A 19946-nucleotide genomic window follows, 5' to 3' on the forward strand; every position below is an offset into this window, starting at 1 on the left:
ACCTTTTCCCAAGTGTTTGTCTTCCCGGCATCCCTTGCAGCTAGGCGGATCCAGCTCTGGCCAATGGGGTGTCAGGGAAAGTTTGACGGGCAGCAAGGGCGGTCACGTGACCCAGCTCTGGCCAATGGGGTGTCAGGGAAACTTTGACGGGCAGCAAGGGCGGTCACGTGATCCAGCTCTGGACAGTGGGGTGTCACGGAAAGTTTGACGGGCAGCAAGGGCGGTCACGTGACACAGCTCTGGCCAATGGGGTGTCAGGGAAAGTTTGACGGGCAGCAAGGGCGGTCACGTGACCCAGCTCTGGCCAATGAGGTGTAAAGGGGACGTGTGCTGCGTGCTGTCTTTAAGAGGAGGATGTGCGGCCTTCTGTCCTGAGAGTTCTGCCCGGATGGCAGCGGCAGCCGCCTTGTGACCGTAAAGGGAAAGAAAGCCAAGTGGATTGTAGAGCCCTTGAGCTGATCAGGTAACTGTCGACTCCTGATGTCTTGTTGGGCAAGAAAAATACACCCTTCTTTCTTTAAGTCACAGTAAATGGGTTTTGCTGTTCCTTGCAGCCAAAAAGCATAATAGACACGGATATTTTTTGTGATTAATCCTCGTAATCACCATAAGGGGGAGGTATACTTCTTTTTTTTTTTTTTATTTTTTTAAATGTTTATTTATTTCTGAGACAGAGACAGAGCATGAGTGGGCGAGGGGCAGAGAGAGAAAGGGAGACACAGAATCTGAACCAGGCTCCAGGCTCTGAGCTGTCAGCACAGAGCCCGACGCGGGGCTCAAACTCACAAACCGTGAGATCATGACCTGAGCTGAAGTCGGTCATTTAACTGACTGAGCCACCCAAGTGCCCCGGAGGTATACTTATTTCCATTTCACAGATAGGGTGGGGGGAGTGATCAGCTATTCTCTTTCCTGTGAACAAAACAAAGAGCCAGCGAGGCATGGGTGGGAAGGGGCCAGGGCTTGTGTTGCAGAAGCAGCAGGCTGCGAATCGTGGTTTAAAACAACCCGGAGCACAACAGTTCCAGAAAAGCTTGAGGAATTGATGTGAGAGAGGCTAAAGAGACTGGTCCAAAGTCACGTAACCAGAATAAACTAGTGAGTCAGAATTTGAACTTAGGTCTGTTTGTCTCCAAAGTTCTTGCTAGTTTCGTCCTTCAGAACCTGTCGACTGTAGCCCCGGAGCGGGAAAGAATGTGAGCGATGGCCAGACAGATTTTGGCAGAAAGGGAAAACGTATCGTGGCCTTCTTCACCCCAGAATGTGTCCCAAGTCTCCCAAGCTGCTGGTTTTTTCTTCCCTCGTGGTATCAGAGTGTCTGGGCCCTTCCATGAGGCAGGGCCGCAGCTATCTCCTGGAGATGGCCAATATATGGGAAAGCATGCAGGGCCTGGGTCAAAAAGGCTTGGGGCCAAATCCCAGCTCTGCCACTTATTAGCGATGTGACCTTGAGTAGGTGGCCCGACCTACTGTGAGCTTCGATTCCTCATTTGTAAGATGTACGTGAATTCACCTGGACAGGAAAACCAGGTGAAGTTATCTCGAGCCAAAAGGGGTGCATACTGGCTTTTATTTGCTGAAAAATTCAGTGGGTGGACTTGACCATGGTCCCTGAGGCAGAGGTGTTAGTCGAAAGAGAAAACATGGCCCCATCCTTCCAAGTTCCACTGCCCACCTACGTCTCCCCTGGTGGTTGCTTTTCCTGCTTCCCACCGATTCATGTCCTGCCATTTTACCGGCCCCCTGGAAGGAACATGCGTGTTATCTGGGGCCACTGGCAACCCAGTTCTACAATGAACACCAGGGTCTTTGATTAGCTGGGTCACATGACCTCTCTGGGAGCTGGAGGTGGAGTTAGTCCCACCAGAACCTTCCTCTGAAAGTGGGGATGGCTGGGGCGCCTGGGTGGCTCAGTCGGTTAAGCGGCCGACTTCGGCTCAGGTCATGATCTCGCGGTCCGTGAGTTCAAGCCCTGCGTCAGGCTCTTTGCTGACAGCTCAGAGCCTGGAGCCTGTTTCAGATTCTGTGTCTCCCTCTCTCTGACCCTCCCCCGTTCATGCTCTGTCTCTCTCTGTCTCAAAAATAAATAAACGTTAAAAAAAAATAAAAAAAAAATTGTTTGAAAGTGGGGATGGTTTGGTTTCTCATGAAAAGGAGGAGGGTCCTGTATCCAGAAGCAGGGAATAGATGTTGGCGCGAAAAACCCCCAAAGACGCCCCGTCCCACACGTCAGGGAGCAGTTTTGAGCATTCAATAAGAGAGATGTTCTGTGCAGGTGCCCAGCCCGGCCACCGACCCCGGGGGACTCTTGCTAAATGCCAGCCGGCTTTTTCCCAGGACTTGGCCGGGTCCTTCCTGATGCCCTTGGCCTGTCCATCCACGTCAGTGGGCACATTTGGGGGAACAGGCCCAACTCCACTGCAGCCCCTATCCATCACCCCAGGCTTTGTCCCTGTACCCAACATGACAATTACCATGTGGCTCGAGATGACACTCTAATCCTATTACTCATTCATCAACTAGCGACTGAGAACATGAGCTGGCTCGAACACTGCCAAGGAAGCTGGGAGAAGCCTTCTCCACCACTGTGAAACTAGGCTTAGCTCAAGCACAATAGGTGTGTAATTTAAGGTTTTGTTGAGCCGAAATCCAATCACATACTTGACTGGTGGATCACAGAGACTCACAGGCTAAGAGAATGAGATAATCCAACCTCACACAAACACTGGGATTCGGCTTTGACTTAATGACAAATGTGTGACCAACCTTACACTGTTTCATTCTTTCCCCCTCTCTTTTTTTGTTTCAATGTATTTCCACCTCCTTCCTCCCTCTCCTCCCTTCTCTCCCCTCCTCTGTACTATCCAGAGACGGGATGGGCCTCAGCAAAGTCCTAGAGCCAGAAAACAAAGGTAGAGAAGCAGGTGAACACCAGGTGAGATGCACTCACGTCCGTTGTCTGCGTTTGATTGCACGACGTCGTGGAGGTGAGAGATGGCTTCTGGGGGTGGATCCATTCGAATTCCTAGCGGTCTCAGTTCTTCTGTTCCAAGAATGGCTTAGAGCAAGAAAGAGCAGCAGGCAAGACACAAGGTCATGCTCATGAACTGTTCCCTCTCTTCATCCAGTGCTTTCTGTCCAGTGAGGGCTGCTCAGTGGGGGTGGGGAAAGGTTGCAAGAAGAAATACGTATATAGTTTTGGACCCCCGTTAAGTGATAGTGTAGCTGTTTACGTAGTTAGAGATAACAGCATAGATGAGCCCACTCAACTTTATGAGTTCACTGGACTTACATTTATTCACTCCACAAACATTTATGGGATGGCCACCGTGTGCCGTGAACTCTGGCAGGCACTGCCTGATGCTCTGGTGGATGGAGGCGTTAAACCAATGGACAGTAGAGAGTAGGTAACTAGGAATAGTGGAGAGTGCTGTTTTGGAAATGGAAAGGGGGCAGCAGGAGAGAATGAATTGGGACGATCTCTTGGAGAAGGGGACGTGTGTGCTGAGACCTGAATGGCGACAAAGAGCCATTCATTTCAAGATGTGGGGGGAACCTTCGGAGTCCACGGGCAGGCCCCAGATGGTGAGCCAGAAGTCCCGGGTTCAAGCTCTGCCCTCCAGGTAGGTGCACTGTTTCCCAGGCAAGCCATTCATCCTTCGGAGTCCTGATCCTTAACCCGCTGTGCTAACTTTGCCAAGTCTCTGTGACATCTCACCGTGATCACAGTGTGTCACTTTGAAGAGTGACGAGAAGAATGCAATTCGCAAGGGCGATTATTAGATTCATGGGCAAATTGGGTGTGGGTGTGTAGGGAGTGTTGTCCCCACAAATGGAAGTGGCTTGGGACTGGTCTGTGGAATGGATTGCCATTACATTTTCCTTCTTGAAGCTTCTGCATATGTCTGCCCTTAGCTGGCATTTTCCAGATCAATGCTTTCTATTGGTAGAGGGCTAACTTGGGCTTTCAACTGAGAATCCTGGGGTAGTAACCTCTCAAAATAATTTGCGATGAACTTGACTCTCATCACTCCTGCTCTGGCTCAACAGAGGATGGGTTTTGGAGCCAACGTTATTTTTAAATTAACTATGTGGCAAATACTTATATTATCTCATTTCAGCTTTACCCAAACCCTATTTCTAAGACAAGGAAATCAAGGCTCTTAGAAGTCAGATGACTTACTTCAGGCAATACAATTAAGACTGTGGCAGAGCTGAGATTCGAATAGTTCCATTACTGGTAATTACTGTTACCAGCACTAATAATGATAGCTTCCATTTATTCAGTGATCATGATGTGCCATGATTGTATCGTTGTTGATAAGTCAGTTATTGTTCCAGTTGCTGGGACTTAGTAGGTAATATTCCTTTTATTTCCAGATGTTTTTAAGACCTTCTCTTTGTCGTTGGTGTTCTTTCACTAATATATGTCCAGGCACGGATGTTTATTTATTTATATGGGTTGGGACTTTGGAATATGCAGTGTTAAACAGGTGAGGAACTGTTTTCATTTCCACAGAATTTACATGTTGAGACCTAATGCGATGGTACTAAGAGGTGGGGTTTTTAGGAGGTAATTAGACCATGAGGGTGGGAGCCCTCACAAATAGGGCTACCAATCCTACAAAAGAGACCCCAGAGAGATCCCTCACCACTTCCTCCATGTGAGGCCACAGCGAGAAGACAGAGGTCTAGGAACCAGGAAGTGAGCTCTTACCAGACACAGAATCTGCCAGCAACTTGATCTTGGACTTCCACCTCCAGAACTGTGAGCAACACGTGTTTGTTGATAAGCCCCCCAGTCTCTGATGTTGTGTTATGACAGCCCAGACAGACTAAGACATGAGGATTGGTGACTTCCATTAATTCTGGAATTAATTCTCAACTGTTCTCAACTGTTCCTGTATGAGTATTGCCTCCCCACTACTTTCTCATCCTTTCTTACTGGAACTCAGATTAGATATATGCTAGACCTTTTCCCTCTCTTCTCCCTGGTTTTTAAGTCTCCTCTTCCAAATTTCCCACTTCTGTTTCTCACTGTCCCGCGGCCTGAATAATTCCTTCAGACCTGTTGTCCAGTTCACTAATTTCCCCTCACGCCGCGTCTAATTTCTTTAAGTGACTCCTTTCCTTGTTTAAATAGAAGTATAGCTTATAGAGAGAAGTGCAGAAATCATAGGTTTATAGCCTGATGAATTTTCACAGAGTGAATATAATATACGACCACCAGCCAGGTGAATAACCAGAGCATGACCAGCACCCCCGAGGCTCCTCCCTCCCTTCCTGTCTCCCCACCTTCTTCTCCACAGAAACCACTCTTTGACTTCTACCATCATGGATGGCTTTGGTTGTTTTAAACTTCCCCTAAATGGAATAACACAACATGAACCCTTTTGTGGCTGACTTCTTTTACTCCGTCATAAGGCTTTGAGATGTAGTCGTGTGTCTGTCTACTTTTAAAAGTTTCATTTCATTCTAAAAACATACTAGACATGCTTGGCTTCACGTTCTGTTTCTGTTTGTTCATATGTGTACAGATTCGCAGGTCTTAATCTCATGGTGGTTTGCTTCCTTGTGATTTTGTGGGGTTTTCTTACGAAGTCATGTCATCTTGATCTTTTACCTGTAGGAATGGTTTGAAGCCTAGTATGTCAGGCATTACTCTAGAGAAAATTTGCATTTGCTTTTGCCAGACTTCCTGATTAGCTACCAACAGGGGACCACTTTAAAAAAAAAATAGTTGGCGGGGTGGGGGGGGGGGGGGCGCCTGGCTGGTTCAGTCGGTTAAGCGTCCGACTTCAGCTCAGGTCGCGATCTCGCGGTTCCCAAGTTCGAGCTCTGTATCAGGCTCTGTGCTGACAGCGCAGAGCCTGGAGCCTGCTTTGCATTCTGAGCCTCCTTCTCTCTCCGCACCTTTCCCTCCCCTCTCAAAAATAAATAAATATTAAAAAAACAAGAAAAAATAGTTGGCACAGGGGTTTTTTGTGCCATACGTATTGATTCGGCGAATGGATTCTGGGCCGAGACCCACGTTAGGCTCACGACGAAGCTCCCGGGGGAGTCTGGCAAAAGCTCCGTGGTCTCTCCTCTGTGGGGTGGCAGCAAGGTACTGCTCCTGTTTTTGGTAACAGCTTTATTGAGATATGAGATGATATTTGTTTACCCTAATTCGCTCACCGAGGGAGTCACCTTCCGGGGGTCACCAATCTAAACAGCCGCCTTGCTTAGGTCCCAAGCCTTTCCTTGGCTTCTCCACATACCGGAGTCCCTTAACAACAAAGGCTTATGTCCACCAGGCGTTAGCAGCCGCCCTTCTAGCAAACACTCGCCCAGGCTTACTTTCTGTCTGCTTTGGACCATTCTGATTGTGTCTGGTCTCCAAGGAGTTCGTTTGCTTTCCTTGCCAGCTCCCTCATGCATCAGAAGAAAAAGTGCCTTCTTACAAAATACTTCATCCACTTTTTTTTTTTTCCCCCTTCTAGTGGATGTGTGTTACGTAGCAGGCAGGTTTTTCCTAAACCTCTATTGTGCCATCATCCGGGACCAGGCAAACGAGCACTTGCTGTGCAGTATCTCCCTTAGTCCCGGAAACACTCCCTGGAGATCAGTAAACAGACATCCTCCATTTACCGATGAGGAAACAAATGGTAAATGTCGCTCAGAGAGGGTGAGCGACAAATCCAGTGTTGCCCCGCTTCTATGTGGGAGAGGCAGGATTCGAGCCCAGGTCCCGGTGGCTCTGGCGCCCATGTCTGTCACAGGTATACCTGCTGAAGTCCGCGCCTAGGGTGACTTAGGGTTCACTCTGGGTCGCGGGCCTGTAGGGCCATCACACGGTGGGGAGGAACCGCTCAGTGGCTGAGGGCGATGCTTGCAGTACTGTTCTGGCTCCGGCACCCAGGCTGGACGCAGAATCAGACAGGCTCGTCGGCTTCTTTGGGAGGTCGGCAGGGCCACACAGAAAAAGTGCCATTTGCTGAATCAAGCATCTTCGGTTCTTACAAATGTGCCGGTTCAGACTTAGGAAGCGTGCCAGGGGAAGAAAACTTGGCCGATGGAACAGCTCAGGCCATTAGGCGATTACAAAGGGAGGCTCTTTGAGGGTGGCTCGTAACTAGGCCTCCAGAGTCGCCCAGGGAACATTCCCATGGTGGGCCTCCCCCCCTCGGAGTGTCCTCTGTGCAATTTCTTTTCTCTCCCACCCCTACAGCCCAATCTAGTCTGGTCCCTGGGCCCCAGGGCACAGCCCCTTCTCGCTCCTCCTGGCCTCGGATCTGGACTCCCTGGGGTCCAGGGCTGGGTGGACAGAGGTTGAATCTGTACCCAGGAAGCCTCCCTCTCTTCCGTAGCCGTCCTGGCTGCTGGGAAGGAGCGTGCCAGTCTCCGAGTCCTCTGAGCGCCTGCCTTTTTCTCCAAAGGGAGACTGTTTGTGTGCTTGTCAGAAGAGAGGCTCAGACAGTTGGGAACGTAGACACAAGCCCCTGCTGAGCATTTGCTGGGCACCAAGCTCTTGTTTCACGGTAACGAGTGGCAGTCATTTTTATTCCAATGCAGTTTTTCTGGTGTGTGTGTGTGTGACTACCCTTGGTGTTCACTTGTATTTCCTACCAGTTGTCGTTGCACCCCTCTCCAACTGACACGGGATGGACAGACGGACGGCACAGCCCGGCGGGTCGGGGCGCAGGCTTTGAAGTCCGCCGGGACGGGGTTCTGGTTGTAGCTCTGCGGTTTTCTCCCTGTGTGCCTGGGATCTATCTGAGTCTCAGGTTCTCCACCTGCAAAATGGGGTAATAACGGTAGCTACCTCGGAGATCGAGCTGGAGTGTGTGCGGCAGACATCCGTGAGGTCACGAGCAGGCAGCTTTCACAGTCACCAGTGGCTCAGTGTCTCTGCCTGAGTGTCTTCACGGCCCGCGAGGGGGGACAGTCCCAAGAGGCAAAAGCCCTAAGGAACACCCTCATGGGCCTTGGTGGGTAAGCACCCCAACTTCTGGGCCCTCTGGGCAACCATGTTGAGCCTTCCCAGGCTCTCGAGGGTGCCCCCAAATGGAGCCCCAGTTGCCCACACTGGCATCCCGCTCAGGAACGCACTCTGCATAGACTTTCCTCCCTTCCTTGTCTCCGCTCCCCAACCCTCACGGCGCTTCCCGAGACCCCCTTCCAAATAAACACGCTCACCCCTTCTTTCCTTGTTAGGTTGGCTTCCCCACTGCACATTTCGCTGCATCCTGAGATGTCGTTTTGTTGCTTGGGGATGACACGATCCCGGGCTCGCTGGGGGAGAGCACAGTGCTTACCGTTTTTAAGCGGCAGAATCTTTTGTCTGGTGACATCCCCCTGTGTGCCGCGAGGAAGCTGCCAGCTGGGTGGCAGTGCGTTCTTGGCCTGGGGACCCTGCTCATTGAAATTGGAAATACTTGTGATGTTTTCTCCACTAAAACGTGCAAACCTGATGCCAGTGTGCCGGTGCCCCCAGATGGCAGGCTTTGGCAAGCGTAAGGGGGTGGGAGCCTCTCTTCTCCCTGTCAACACAGACATCTGAGTTGGCCGGTGGTTCTGTGACCTGCCCCCGAAACGGATAGAGGTGCTCCCAGCTCGGCGAGCTGTGCTCAGGACTTTTGGCCACTGGTGTGTGGCTGGGCTGCAGGAGCCTGTCCTACACAGCAGGGGTTCGTTACGTGGGGGCCTTGACCCCTTCTCTGTGATTTGCCACCAGCTGCTTTCTTCCACAACGGGCTCGAGACATGGGTGGACTTTCTACGCCCATGGTACAGATGAAAAAACTGAGGCTCAGAGCGGGAACGTGACGGGCCCCGGTGCTCCCAGGGGGTAAGTAGAGAGCCCTGGTTTGAATCCAGGATGGCTCCGAGGCCAAGGAAGAGGTGGGAGCCTCAGGACTGGAGCGCGCGTGACCTTGGGGTCAACACCTCGCTTCCCAGTGGAAACACCGCTCTATCCAGGTCCCTGGGGGTACAGCGGGGCATCCGAGGAGCTTTCGGGGTGGTGGCTGGGTGGGCATCGTGCCCCCTTCCTGAGGGGGGGTGTTTCCTTCAACCCTGGGAGAGGAGAAGGAAAGGTGGCCGTTGAAGGGGCCTCCCAGCACGCAGGAATCCGGTCCCAGCTGCACGAGGCTGTGCCAAGAGCCTGGGATTTACTGCACCCCCGGCCAGCTGAGGAAAGGGTGTTGAGGGAGAAGGCATTCCAAAGCAAAAAGGCCCCGGGGCCACCCCCGCCTTCCCCAGTGCCGGGGTCATGCGGCTGGTCTGTGGAGCCAGAGAGAATCACCTGGGATGGATCACCCCCGAGCCCGACCCCCCGTGGGACAGCTGTTAACAGCGGGGTCTTCAAACGAGTGAAGGCAGCGCTGAAGCCGTTCCCCCAGTAGAAGAAACGTATCAGCGGTTGTGACACTTCGTTGTTGATTCTTTACCATCATCAACGAGCTGACGTTCTTAGGACGTTTCCTACCTGCTGGATGCCACTCTGGTTAGCTTAGCCTACGTCCTTTCGTTTTAAAGCTCATCACCTCCCGGCAAGGCTGGGGGTGGGCGGGGGGGCTGCTGGCCATCCAGCGCCTGTGTGTGCACTGAAAAAGGCGTTCCGTCCCCGGAGGATGCAGACATCACTGGCTTGCCAAGCAGACAGGAGTTGGATTTCAAGGGGCACCGAGCGGATGAGTGCCCTTCGGCCCTGGTGATCCTGGATAACAACCCTCATGATCCCCATTTTACAGATGGAGAAACTAAGAGGCCCCTGCCCAAAGGCACATGGCCAGCAAGTGGCCAAGTCAGGCTTCCAAACTGCCTGAGTCCCAAACCACCAGGATTCACCATGACGTCACATTTGACAACCACCCCGTTTCGTAAGCACGCGTCGCGGTGTCGTTGGGGGCGAGAGATGGGGTCCATCCATAGAGATGCCTTTCATGAAAACCTTGTAATGACCCGACTTGTGTAAAAAGAAGATAATTTGCCACAGGTTTAAAGTCATCAGTGGAGTGGGGGGGGGGGGGGAAGAAAAAAAAAACAACAACCCAAACTTGTAAATACTATTAGCTGCTCTCCAACTTTGTTGAATTTAGCTGATGTTTTCGGTGTTGACTTTTCCCAGCTATCAGCTTAACTATATAAATCCAGTTGACGTGTCTTTATTCAGATAAAACTCTAATACTGCCAGTGTAGCAAATTAGATGCAAATGCCCCCTTTTTATTTTAAGTATACTTAAAGCTGCCTTTCCAATGCAAATTTCATAGGAAATCTCAACCAGCTAGGACAGACATCATAGCCGTCAGCAGGCAAATGCTTTCATTTTGGTCTCAGCCAAGGGAGCTGCCTGCTTTTTTTCTTTTTGCCCCTGCAGACTGAGATAATTAAAACTACAGAGAAATAGTTTTAAATATACATGATACACACAGTTCCTTAAATTATGGGATAATGCATAAATTCACCCATTACCATATTTGATAGTGGTCTCGCTGACCAAAGTTGGGAGGTGGCGGGGGGGGGGGGGGGGGGGGGGGGGGCAGGGGGAGGGGCAGGGTGATTTTCTCCAGCAACTTGCTTCCTCTGTCAACAGCCACCCAGCTTCTGTGGCTTCACCTGGTGTCCTAAGGAGCCCTGGTAAGGGTTCAAAAAGAGGTTGTGAACACACTCATTAAAAAGGGGCCGCGATGTGTTTTTTTTTTTTTTTTTTTTGAAAGAAATAAAAATGTTAATGGTAACTTTTTTTTTTTTTTTTCCCCCGGCTGTCTCAGTCTCTTTGGAATACATATCCATTTCGGCTTTGATTTGTTGAGCTCCCTGAATGAGTTTATCCAAACAATGTGAATTTACTTAGATCTCTCTCAAATCCCACATCTCTTGTGGTTGATAAAGCTGACTTTAGCTAAGAAGGGCTGGATCAGTGTGATTTGAAATTCACATTGAAAATGATAAGGGCTTTGCTGGAAATAATAAGCACAGTCAAACGCTGTCAGGAGGAAACAGTCGAGCATGCAGGGAGAAATTTGGTAAGGCCGCGTCCTACCCTCCTCCTTCTCTCCAGAATCCAGTAGAGAAGGAGGGGGAAAGGTGAATGGGGCTTTTCTCAGACACACACTATAGCTCTGTAGGTGATGGGGGCGATCGTTCTAAAGAGCCTTGTGCATGAGCTTTATTCTTTATGGTTAGAAGGTGGCAGCCATCCCTCGATGGCTGATGGACACCCGTGGGCGTTCGGGGTGGCAGCTACCTTTGCCAGCATGGAGCCCAACACCAGCAGGAATCCAGCCCCCACCCCAACCATTTCTCTTTCCATCTCTGTCTCTATCTCCCTTCTCCCCACCTCGCGCTCTGTCTCTCTCCCCTCGATTCCTTTCTCAGCACCTAATCCACGTCTGGTCCTGAACTAAACGTTTTCCTCCTCACAACCCCAGAAGACAGCACATGTCTTTCGTCCATTGACAGGAGGTGCCGTGGAGGAGTGAGCTGATAGAAGGAACCACGGGGGACACCTACGTCCCTCATCCTCTTTCCCTTCAGCTGCCAGGTGGAGACCAACCCCTCACGAAAGTAGTGTTTGGAAATGGTTCTTGAGAAACTCTGAAGGGAGGGACTTTTCTGGAACACGTTAACCGGCGCACTGGAAGGGGAGGAGGGGGGAGTGTGAGGCCAGAGGCAGGCATTCTGGGGGGAGGGCAGAGTAAACTGGAGGGTTGGGGTCTCCTCAGTGAGCGCGATCTGAGCAGACCAGCCCTCCCCCATCTTGGTGCTGCTGACATTTAGGGCTGGATGGTTCTCTGTCGTGTGGGCAGGTGGCGGGTGGAGAGCGGGGTGGGTGCTGGTCACGGCGGGATGTTCAGCATCATCTCTGATCTCTACCCGCTAGACGCCAGCAGGGCCTTGGCCCCAGTCATGACAGCCCCAAATGTCCCCTGACATTGCCACGTGTCCCCTGGGAGGCAAAATTGCCCCAGTGGAGACCACTGATGGAGACTCGGCTCCTTCAGAGCCCAGGTTCCTCCTTTTCCTTAAAAGGCAGGTTGCACACAGGTTCTATCCCCACCTCCCAGTTTCCCTTTGTCTCAGAAGACCCCACTTTCACACGCCCTCCTAAGCAGCTGAGCAACCTTCCTTGGAAATAGGTGGATCAGAGGAGCTTTGCCACTGAAACCTTACTTCTAATTATAGTAATCACTCCCCGTTGTCTCCACATCCAGGGCAGTCAGATCAGGCGCGGGGCTTCTCCTCACTGCCTTGATCTATACAATTCTAGTTCCGCCTTGATGAATGACTTTGCTGACTGCTTCTGCCCTGCCTGTGTGTGTGTGTGTGTGTGTGTGTGTGTGTGTGTGCGCGTGTGTGTGCGCACGCGAGTGTGTGTGCGTCTGCACGTGTGTGTGTCGGGGGAGCACAGTGGCCAGGCTGAGGCTGGGAGGGTGGAGGGGGGAGAGGGAATTAATTCTTCCAAGGCCTTGTCTCTGGCCCGCTGCAGCAGTCTGTTTCCCACCAACCCTGCAAGGCTGCCGAGCTCCGAGCTGACCTCTCTCTTCCCCTGCGCTCGGGGCCTCGTCTCCCCCCTTCCATCCTCAACCTGGGCCCCCCCTCCTGACCCCACGACTCGCTATTTCCTAACTAACGCCGCTAATAGCCACTGATCACCGAAGGGCAGCTTAAATTCTATTTAGACTAAAAAAAAAAAAAAAAAATAGAGGGGAAAAAAAAAAAAAAAGAAAAGCGAAACTTCAAAAGCTCTCTCCTGCTAGCAGGGCGGAAGCCAAGCCCAGCCATTACCAGCAGAAGCCGGATCAATATTTCAGCACCATCCCCTGGCTGGGTTTTCGAGGAACTTTTATTATTATTGCGGTTAAGCTGTTCTAAAGTGGAGCATCATTTATAAAACAAACGGATCCCTTCCAAATAGGTTATTTTCCTGGTTAATGACCGATCGTCTGCCCTGGGGTCTGTCTGTGTTGAGATTCCAGATGGGAACAGGCACTACCAGCCCAATTATCTTTATTAAGTGTTTTGCCTCCCCCTTTCTGAAAAATGAAATGGCAGCCGGCTCAAATGTCTCCTCCTTCCCCTTGCTCTCACCCCTGCGCGGTTTCCTGCGTTCGCCTCATTATGGACAAGTATGTCCTTTAAGACACGGAGACTAATGAGGCGGTTTTATGAGACTAATACATTTTAAATTTTAACACAGGAGCTAGCATCTTTAATTGTACAATTATACATTCATTTAGCACACTCTCGCACACGCGCTCTCTTTTGCTTTAAAAGATAACAAACCACAGGTGACTGCAAGTGTGTGAAAAGGCAGAATTTATGGTATTCTGTAGGGTGCTAAATCAGGCCGGACTAGAAATTGTTTTTCTCCTGACTGGCTTCTGGAGCTAAATTAGTTACTATTTTGAAGAAAAAAAAATTTTTTTTTAATGTTTATATTTTATTTTTGAAGAAGAGACAGACAGAGCATGAGCAGGGGAGGAGCAGAGAAAGAGGGAGACGTAGAATCCGAAGCAGGCTCCAGGCTCCGAGCTGTCAGCATAGAGCCCGACGCGGGGCTCGAACTCACGAACTGTGAGATCATGACCTGAGGCAAAGTCGGACGCTTAACCGACTGAGCCACCCAGGCGCCCCTCGAAGAAAAATTTAAAACAAAAAATTTTTTTTTTGGTTTTGCTTTGAGTGGGGGAGGATGGGAGACGGATGGATGGTGCCTCATCGTGAACTTCTGTCTTCTGTCCCCTGTTTCTACCTAGAGAGAGAGGGTGGCAGGAAAGTCTTTTGAGAATTAGAGAAACCTTGGTGTTCTGAGGCCTAGCTATAGCCGGACAGAGAAGGAGAGAGACAGAGAAAGAGAGAGAGAGAGAGAGAGAGAGAGAGGGTGGGGGACAGAGAGCCCCCCGCCCCAGCCCAGTATCCTGTCTCTAACAAAAGCCTCCTACGTTCCCCACCTGACAGGACTTTATCGGGTAGTAATAAATAAGGCTGAATTATTGATGATAAGAACTGCTAATATTATTATGACCTCAATTAAGTGCTTTTTCCAGACACATTAGTAACAAAGGGTCTTCCCTCTCCTGGTTGCTGTTTTTCTCCCCCAGGCCCCACTTTACATTAAAATCTAATTGATCAAACCTATTTGCCATTCGCACAAGAGCGATCACCATAATGGGTCATCTATCAGCATGGGCTCCGCATCAGGCTATTAACACCTTTTGTTGCTGGCCCCAGTTCTGTACCAGCTGAGAGGATCAGAAAGGCAGGGCCTCCTCCGATCTGGAAGGATCGTGTGTGAGGTCTGACTTGTGGTACCCTTTAATTGCCCTCTTTAACATCCTTGCAAACCGCGGAAGACGTTCTTACTTCTGAGAAAGTGACTCCTGGCAGCTGTGGAGTAACAAGATGGCCGCCTCCTTAGGAGAACAGAAGGTGTTGTGGGGGGCCCTTGGCCACCTCCACTGCTGCTCACTGCCTTCCCGTCATCCCCCCCCCACCCCGCCCCGCGTTGACCCTTACATAGCCCGCGCTGGGGAGGCCCCAATGTCCTGTCTTTATGGAGTCTGGAACTTGGTGGACGTGACAGTGTGCGAGTGTACAGGCAAGCGCTCATTATCAGAACTGGAGACTGGTGCTGGCTTAAAATGGAGACCAGTCCCCACTGAGCAGAGCCTCCCCAAGACTTCTTGGCCCGTAGTCACTCACAGAAGGCCCATGGTGGCCCATGAACCCCGCCCCGCCCCCCGAAACTGTGTGCAGAATTGTGTTTATGTGTCTTTTCCTGGAGAAGGTTACTGCTTCCATCAGATTACCGAATTTGTCCCTGACCCCCAAATGGGTTAGAAATGTCTTCTTGGGAGCTTCTTAGATGGGGACATCTTTTATGAGTCTGGCCGTCACTCAGGATAGGATATCTGGCTTTGGGAATATGATTAAGCCACGGAGGTGAGCACTGTTCCTCGTACACTGTGGTGTTGGGTCAGACTCTCTCTCTCTCTCTCTGTGCCTCTGTCTTCTCTGCCTATTTGGTCCAAAGGAAGAACTCTCATCAACCTCCTACTGTCCAATGACTGTGGGAACGGGCTTTCTAAGTTAGTCTAACTGGTGTAGGGCCTCCCACTGGGTGCTGGAACATACGAGAAAATAGGAAGTGTCCTGCGTTGGCTGGATTGCTGTTTGAGAAGCGAGAGCTCCAAATATGACATGACAGGAACTCTCTTTGGGTGACGTTAGACAGCTTGGAGCACTATTCCGGGCCATCTTTTTGGCCTGTGCAGCCCCACCTACTCACCATGAAAATAGCTTTATCATTTTTTCCTGATTGTAAATGAATCCATCCACAAACCAGTCAGGAGGGAATCAAAACCTCCTCAAATCTTTACATTCTGGCTTGTCTCATTTCTCCATTTTTTTTTTTTTTTTTTTTTTGGTCTGTGCAAATAACAGGAAGATTTCTAGGAAGGTTCCCCCCCCCCCCCAAGAATGGGGCTGTATGCATTTACGCCATTCATTTGTTAATTTTCTCATTTACTTGGCAGTATATATTGTAAAGGTTTTCCCATGCAATACTGTTCATCATTATATTTTATTAATTATTATTATTATTTTGAGAGAGTTTATTTATTTTGAGAGAGTGAGAGCAGGGGAGGGGCAGAGAGGGAGAGAAAGAATCCCAAGCAGGCTCCGCCGTGACAGTGCAGAGCCCGATGCGGGACTTGAACTCACTAACCCTGAGATCATGACCTGAGCTGAAATCAAGAGTGGGAGTCTTTGCTGAGTGAGCCCCCCAGGCGCCCCTCTTCATCTTCATTTGAAATGACTGCATAGCATTTAATCGAATAGCTTTATGAAAAGGTACTTACCAATCTGGTCTTGTTAGACATTTAGATGTTTGCCCCTTGTCTGTTACAAACCGTGCCGCAGTAAATGTCCTTATGTAAAAGTGTACGCACTTACCCCGTGATGTTCTTAAAATGGATTTGTAAAACCAGAATTTCTGGGTTAAAGGGTTTGTTACCTTCTTTTTTTTCCTTTTTCTTTTTTTTTTTCTTTTCAGTTTACAGTACAGATTAAGGGATTGGGTATGTCATCTGTGCAACTTTTCAGGTGTCACTGACTGACATTTCTGTCCACAGGTTGTCCGAGGTGAGCAGCCTTGAGGGGGAGGTGGGCTCAATCACTTAAAGCTGCCTTGGTGGGTTTGCTCTCTCCAAGGGTGAGTCTGGAGGAACCGGGACAGTCAGGCTTAGTGTCCCTGCCCAGCGCAGGCAGAGGCAGGGCCGAGTCTTTGGTCTCTTCTGGAACTGCCGTTTAATACACAGCCCCTGCAGCGAACAGGCCACCTCTGTCCATAAAGAGGCTGCGAGGCGGGCAGCTGGGAGGTGATGCTAAGCTCTCCCCCCATCTCAGAACCCTGTCCTCGCTCAACGGCTCCCCGTGCCAGATAGCCAGGCAGTGTGTGTGTGTGTGGGGGGGGGGGGGGCTCTGGAGGCTGGGGCTGGCCAGGAGGCTGTATGGTTGTGACACATTCCGCCAGGAAGCACGGGGTATCTTTGGGCACGGCCTAGTGGCTTCTCAGCCTGTGTTGTCTTAATTCAACTTGTCATTCACAGACCAGTAGAAAACTAAAATCAATAAGTGGTGAAAATGGGCTTTAAAGACAAACTGAAGTCACAGAGGAGGGAGGAAAACAGTGTGTGTTGCCTCGATGGGTTACCTTTCCCCTTCCTACTGAGATGGTTGGATCTGTGGCCCGTGCTTTATGAAAGGGGGTGGGGGGCCGAAAATGAGAGTCTTTCCCCTTTAAAATACGCAGGGTGTCCATCGGGCAAGACCTTGGGGGCAGAGGGACCGTGATCTGATGGGGCCACAGAGTACGATGAGGAGGATGGTCTCTGGGATGGGTCTGTATTTTACCCGAGGGCCCCTGCACGTGTGTTTTGAGATGTCTGTCTGCTGATCGCTGTGCTACTTCCTACCAGCCGATGTCTTCTCTGGGCCACATCTTACCAACCGCAAAGTGAGCCAGAGAAGGTGCAATGATTTTCAGCCTGTTCTCTGATGAAAGACCACAGCAGGTGTGCTCTGGAGGGTAGGGCTGGGGCGGGGGCGGGGGGCGGCATCGTGGGATTCAGGGCTCTGCTCCTTCTGTTTTGGTAACAGCTCTGCAAAAGCCTTCATCGGAAGTTAGAATTTCAGAGCAGAAGGCAAAAGTTTGGCAAAATATCAGCGAGGGAGAGGGTGTCCGGATTTCCTTCCACTTCTGAGGGACTACAAACATCTGTTGCGTGCCTGCAAGTGATTGCCGAAAACTCAGCCCACCTTCTCTCAGAGACCAGGGTAGCTTCAGCAGGAGCGGAGGGGGTGCCAGGGCCTAGGTGGGCGATGGGTGGGCTCGGGCTGTCCCCGGAAGGGCGAAGGACTCCTCGGCCACCAACGGGATGTCTCGGCCTGGTCGTTCCCCAACGCCCTGTGTCATGGGCGCGCTTGTCGGACCCGGAAAAGGAGGAAGGACATGTCAGGCCAGGAACGATCTCAAACCAAGAGACGCGCCGGTCCTGCCTTCGTGGGGATGCGCCTCCGTCGCCCAGCCTCTGTGGCCAAGTGAGGGAAGAATTTCTTGGGCTTCTTTGGGAGAAACCTGACTTTTGCAGATCGGCACCAAAAGGGTAGCCTGGTGGGGCAGTGGAGGGAGGAGGAGGCTTCTCTGCTACACCCCACCCCCAAGCCATTTGTTGGTCCCAAAGCCATTTCGGGCAGGTCCCCCCAGAGCCCCCTTTCAGTGAGTGCGTCACCACTCACAGTTAGAAATTCCGGGGTCTCAGAGAAGCACACAAATACAGAAAACCATTTTGTGTTAAGAAAAAGAAAAAGAAAAAAACACCAGCAAGAGGGTTTTGGAAATAGAAATGCGAGGTTATCTGTATTAAAAAAATTTTTTTTTCGTGTTTATTTTTGAGAGAGAGAGAGAGAGCGTGAGCAGGGCAGGGGCAGAGAGAGAGAGGGAGACACAGAAGCAGGCTCCGGGCTCCCAGCTGTCAGCACAGAGCCCCAAGAGTGGGTCTTGAACCTGAGCGGAAGTCAGCCACCCAACCGACTGAGCCACCCAGGCGCCCCAAGGTTATCTGTATGTAGAACATGAAATGAGCCAACATGTTGGGGAAACTTTCTCAGAAATGCAGTCCTGCAGACTTGACTTGGAGCTAGAGGGTTGGTTTTGACACGGAGCTGGCTTTCTGAGGCGACAACTTCCTTACACCGCTTGTGGGGACTGAGCCCCCGGCGTTCTGAATGGCGTGGAAGGACAGCCTGGCCAGGCAGGCACGGAGCCGCGTGCACCTTCCTGTCGCAGCGCTGGTGTCCGCAGGGTCTGGCGCTACCCTGTGGACTGGGCTGTGGCGAGGGGTGGACCAAGGAGGCGGAGGAAAAGCCTTAGTGCGCACACACACACACACACACACACACACACACACGGGCCTGCCAGCTCAGCAGCCTGGGGCTCAGGGTGATCCAGACACGACGACGACGGCGGCTCTGCTCTCCTTGCGCTGTTCCTACGCGTCACCCTCCTTAGGCCTTGTTAGAAGGGGCACCTGTTAGGGGCGCCTGGGTGGCTCAGTCGGTTAAGCGTCCGACTTCGGCTCAGGTCATGATCTCACGGTTCGTGGGTTCGAGCCCCGCATCGGGCTCTGTGCAGACAGCCGGGAGCCCGGAGGCTGCTTCGGATCCTGTGTCTCCCTCTCTTTCTGCTCCTCCCCCACTTGTGCTCTGCCTCTCTCTGTCTCTCAAAAATAAGTAAATGTATAAAAAAAAAAAAAGAAGGGGCACCTGTCACACACCTATCATCATAACTTCCGGCATTCAGTGGGCCCTTACTCTGAGCCACTCACCGTTCAAAGCCCCTTACTGGTGGATTCAATCCTCTCCGCCACACAGTTAGTACCCCCATTTCACAGATGAGGAAATAGAGGCTTAGAGAGGTGTTAAGTGGCAGAGCCTGGATTTGACCCTGACTTTGGAGTCTGGGTGCGACGCCATGAGACTCTATTGTCTTTGAAACCACACGCTCGCACGCTCAAAGGAAGAGAAGCGGAAAACCGGGTGCCTTTGCGACTCCACCTTGGCCGTGAGCAGCCCCCGTTTCTGTGAGGTCCTTGAGGAACACGTCCTGAGAGACGCCAAAGGCTCCGATGTCCGCAGCTGAGGCTCCCCCCGCCCCCCCAGCAGACCCCAGTTTAGGGTTCTGGCAACAGGGGCTGGGCTGCACGGCGTATTCCTTTGTTCGGGTTGCAAACGAGAATCAAGTTCCCGGCGGCCGAGTTACCTGCTGCTGGCCTTCCCGGGTGGGGACAGTTAAAGGTGCCGAGAGAGACACCATGCTCCTCTCAGGAGAGCACCGTCCTGCGCCCCTGTGAGCCTCCAGACCTTCCCAGGATGTCTCCAACCTGACCGAGGTGATGGGGAGAAAGACAGAGACGACCTGACCTGCGTCCTTCTCCTTCCCAAGGCCAAGGGCTTTAGTCCCTGGGTTCGCACCGGCAGGGAGCAACCCTCTGCCTCACACGGTGATGGCCACGCTCAATTTCCAAGGTGCCGGGGACGATTGCCGTTAACACATTGGGAAGGTGCAGCGTCCTCGCCGTGTAATTCTTAATTTTTTAAAGTTGTGGAGCCCTATTTATTTTATGTGACAGTCTCTTCCTTCCCCCTACCGTGACGGAATGTTCTGTGGCGTATGTTATGATCTTTAATTAAAGGGAACTTAATTTGCTTTTGAGGCATCCTTTGTTCGTCGGAGACACCCTAGGGTGTTTTAAAACCAGGTTTGGAATCATTGTCATTGAAGCCTGGAGTCGAAGGCGGACTCGCCGCCCTGGACGGACGCCGGTTGCCTGGATATGAGGGGGCGTCTGCCCCCTCTCGCCCCCGCTCTGTGCTTCGGTGTAGACGCTGGAACTTTTCCA

The 19946-nt window shown here is 51.4% G+C and overlaps 1 long non-coding RNA gene across 1 annotated transcript in view; it reads left to right on the forward strand.

Annotated features, from left to right (window-relative positions):
* The first annotated feature begins 294 nt into the window (after positions 1-294).
* The window catches only part of LOC144614695 (uncharacterized), a 135482-nt gene continuing 115830 nt past the window's right edge, over positions 295-19946 (forward strand). The window contains exons 1-2 of the long non-coding RNA XR_013552700.2: positions 295-463; positions 2869-2987. This is a non-coding gene — a long non-coding RNA (uncharacterized LOC144614695). The remainder of the gene's footprint in view (positions 464-2868; positions 2988-19946) is intronic.

Source organism: Panthera onca, chromosome E2 (genome assembly GCF_046562875.1).
Source record: "Panthera onca isolate mPanOnc1 chromosome E2, mPanOnc1 haplotype 2, whole genome shotgun sequence".
Classification (NCBI taxonomy): Eukaryota; Metazoa; Chordata; class Mammalia; order Carnivora; family Felidae; genus Panthera; species Panthera onca.